Below are 4,144 nucleotides of genomic sequence, written 5' to 3'. Positions count from 1 at the left end.
TTATTGCAGTTGACCTGAGTAGCATTCAGAATACAAAATTCTACCCTGTATTCTTGCTATACAAAGTGAGTATAATTATAAAATATTTCCCTGCCCCCAAATCACATCCTCATTTAGTTTCTAAATGAATGAACTGCCCTCTGATTACCTTGGTCTCTCATCAAATTTGCCTTGTAGTATTTTTTCTGCAAAGCTGACATGACATGATATATCACTACTTCTGTCTCCTTGGGAAGCTCTGTGGCTACCTCAGCTTTTACTCTTCTCAGCAGAAATGGCTGGAAGAGGTTGTGTAGTTCACTTACTGTGTAAGGAAAAAAAATACAAGAAAGTGGTTCAAAAATACAACAAAGGCACTGAATTACTAGAGAACATATAGCAATTTACTTTCCTCATTTTCAAGGTAATTCTGCATTCTAGGTTAGTATAGCAATTTTCACAGTACAGACACTCCTGTACTTACAAAGTGATTGCATTCTTAAAAACCCATCACAAATTGAAAATATCATGTAAGTAAAAAATGTATTTAACAGACCTAACAAACCAAACATCACAGCTTAGCTCACCCTACATTAAATGTGCTCATAACACTTAAAATAGACAACTCAGGCAAAAAAAGCTAGCATAATAATATTTTATAAAAAAACTGTTGAATAATTTAAGTAATTTATTGAATACCTGTGTCTAAATAACACTGACAACATAGAACACTGTAGAGTATCAGGTAATTACCCTCATGTTAACCTGGGGAACTGGGGAGTTGTGACTTGCTACTGCCATGCACCCTCACAGGACAGTACCTTACAACATATCTCTAGCCTGGAAAATATGACCGCCCACCACCCACAGGCAGTGGGCAATCACAACACGTACGCTTTTCTTGATCACAGGAACCAAAAGGGACTTTATTCCACAAGTCTCAGACTTATATTGAGAACATCAGCCTATCAGAGAGTAGACTACCAGGAAAGTCAGCCTATCAAGGAACAGTCTCCAGGCAGATACCAGGATCGCCTCACGTACAACAGCCAATCAGAGTTACTTCCTAAAACTTGTTTAGGAGTGCAGCTATGTTTGGCAAGCTGCCAGGCGCCATCTTAGAGATCAGGCCACGGTGCAGCTCTGGGGCCCTCAGAGCCCGCCCCTGACATCTCCCCTTTATTCTTTAAATAAAGAAAAGATGACTTGGGACCATGCCTGTCTTAGGTTGTCCATGGCAAATTACATCCTTACCCGTCATTGGAATTCTGACCTCCAGGCGTCAGAACCCTGTCTTAGGTTGGTATGCATTTCCATGGATCTTACCCATCTTTGACTACTAGTCCAGCATGCTTAGCCATACTTGGGGGGATGTGCCTGTCTCAATGGCTGTCAAAGCCTGTACTATAGCCTATCGATGATGTCAGGCATCTTGGCGAGATCTGATTTGGCTGCGTATAACATAGGCTCTCCCTAAGTAGATAATAATCAGAAGAACTACTGTTCCAGCCCACTGTTTTGTCAATCCTAGGGCTTTAGATAACAAAGAGAACATCTCGGATACCGATGCAACTTGAAGGCTGGTGGCATTGACTCTGAGTATTTCAGCTCATAACTGACTGGTTATCAAACATAGATGACCAATTACCAGTCTAAGGTTATTGTAAGCAATAAGGGTGACACACACTGCTCTTAAAGGATAAACATCCCAGTCCCAAAAGTTCTTGCAAGATATCCACTTGTTCTTGTAGTTAAGTCCACTCTTTGATTTACAAGGAGTATGCCTGCTGTTAGATGTTGGTTTAGGGTCTCTTTAGTCTGTAAGGCTGCAGCTGTATTTTTGGCCAAGTGATTGACTGCTGTTGCTGTAGGTATGGCAATTGCTAGTGCTGCTGTTGCAGAAACCACTATTGCAGTGACCATAGCCGCTGTGATGCCAAATTCTCTCCTGTTTCTTGATAGTAACACTGGCAATTCCACATCTGTAACAGAGACTGGGACTGGTAGGAAGGTAGGAACACACATTAAGACTGCCAGCGGGAACCTAGAAGCATTCCATCATTGAGAGAGATAGCATCCTAAGAGACTAAAAAGAGGTTGTAAGTTAGTTCAAGGGGGGCTATGAGCATCATGGTCATCAGAAGTATGTTGGTCTGAGTTACTTGTTGGTAGCATTGGCACTGGTCGAGTTAGTCGCTCAGGAACCCAGTTAGGTGATGTTTTATCCTGTGGAAACACACAAACTGAGCCGCGGCTCCAGTAAAGCACTGGGAGCGGGCCGTTCCACTGTCCTGTAAGAACATCCTTCCATTTTAACGTCACTCTATCATGTTGTTTATGATTGCCATGTCTCTCAGTGGCAGAGCGACCCTCATTATCCAGAGTTAAAAATTTTAAAATAAAGAGGCAAAGAGAAAGTTTATCTTTAGGGAACCTGAAGGTCTCCCCTATTCCCCCTTTTTGTTTATAAAGAGTATTTTTGAGGGTGAGATGTGCACGTTCAACAATACCTTGTCCTTGTGGGTTATAAGGTATACCTGTGGTTAGAGTTATTTCAAATTTAGTTAGAAATTGGTTCTTACCAAATTTAGTATTTAAAGAAAAATTTAGACTCTATAACGTAGTACAATACTCTAACAGTTGCTTAACCATAATTGTATAAACCCCTATTTTTAAGACTAATTGTTCTAAAGAATAAAACTTAATAGACATAAAGTTAAGAGTAAATTAGTGTTTCTAAGAAATCCTTGTTATTTTACCATGTCATTTTACCATATAGATTAAACTTTGGTTTATATTAGAACATTTGTATTTCACCTTAGGAAAAACTTTAAATAGCTTTAAATGTTTCACATACATACAACCAATGTAGTTACATGCAAACTTGTTGAAACTTGCCCTTTACTTACGTAGACTTTCTTAGCACTTACTTAGACCCTCATTTATTTCATCACACAAGCACTTTCTTACCCCGAAAAATTTCCTTTTCCCTTTTACTAAATATATTTCCATACCCAGAACCTTTATTTTCTCTTTCCTGTTGACCCCTTTTTGTTCACATTCTGAAACAACTCTTATGAAATTTCTGAATTTAAAAAAAATTACTCTATTTTAATAAGATTAAATATTTTGTTATTTATAGTACTCTACATTAACATTTTATTAGTTTGACCACCTAGAGACTCTCGAGTTATTTTTAAGACATTTTACTTCTATTAGCTTACCCAATTTAAATTGAACCTTTTTAAATCATGTGAATTAAAAATATTTGGATCCATTTTTAAATTTTAATTTTAGGAGCGCTCAATTTTGATACAGACAAAACATGACATTAGACAGCATGACATACACATAAACAAAATCAAAGGCCTTGAAACTTTATAGGTGAATCTCCATTGCAATGTAACAGACGTTCAAAAACTCTAGTTGAATTTAAAAAAAAAATAGAACTGATCAAAAAAGTCATGAGCTCAAAAAAAAATGTAGAATTCAAAAAAAACAAGAGTCCTGGAAAAATGAAGCAGCCGTTAAGTACTTTAGTAAAGCACCATAAAATTTACTTTTGCTGGAGTTCAGGTAAGACTTTTGCCCCCCCCCCTTTTTTTTTTTTTGGGGTTTGAGACAGGTCTCCTACTGAGCCTTGAGGCTTTCTCTATTTACATTTCAATGTAAGCCTTGACTGAGATTTGGATCTGAAAGGGGATGAAATGTTCCAGCAGAAACTTGATGCCTAGGGCATTTTAACCCTTAATCCTGGTTAGTAGTCAGTTCAGGTTTGGATGCAGAAAATTGTGAAACAATTATCTCCCAATATTTGTGGGGACTGGGGCTACTATATCATACTCCTTACTAGGACATGCCACTGATGGTTGGGCTGGTTACTCCCTCCACACCGGCATATGTGGGACCTCATGGCAAAAGGACTAGGTGGGCTGGGTGGGGCAAAGTTGGAGGAGGAGAAGGAATTAGCATAGAAGTGCAAGAAAGAAGAGACTTGAAGATAAGGAATCCCTTTCCATCTGCCCGCTCGCTTGCGGAAGCTATGTGCCAATATCTTTGGTAGGCACAATCCACCTTCCCATGGAGCCATCTTTCATCCCTGCACAGGCCAATTTGTTATCGGTAGTCATTCCTTCCCAAACTAACATTTTAACATTTACCGGGA

Source organism: Sciurus carolinensis, unplaced genomic scaffold (assembly GCF_902686445.1).
Source record: "Sciurus carolinensis unplaced genomic scaffold, mSciCar1.2, whole genome shotgun sequence".
Classification (NCBI taxonomy): domain Eukaryota; kingdom Metazoa; phylum Chordata; class Mammalia; order Rodentia; family Sciuridae; genus Sciurus; species Sciurus carolinensis.
Note: the sequence above shows the minus strand (reverse complement) of the source record.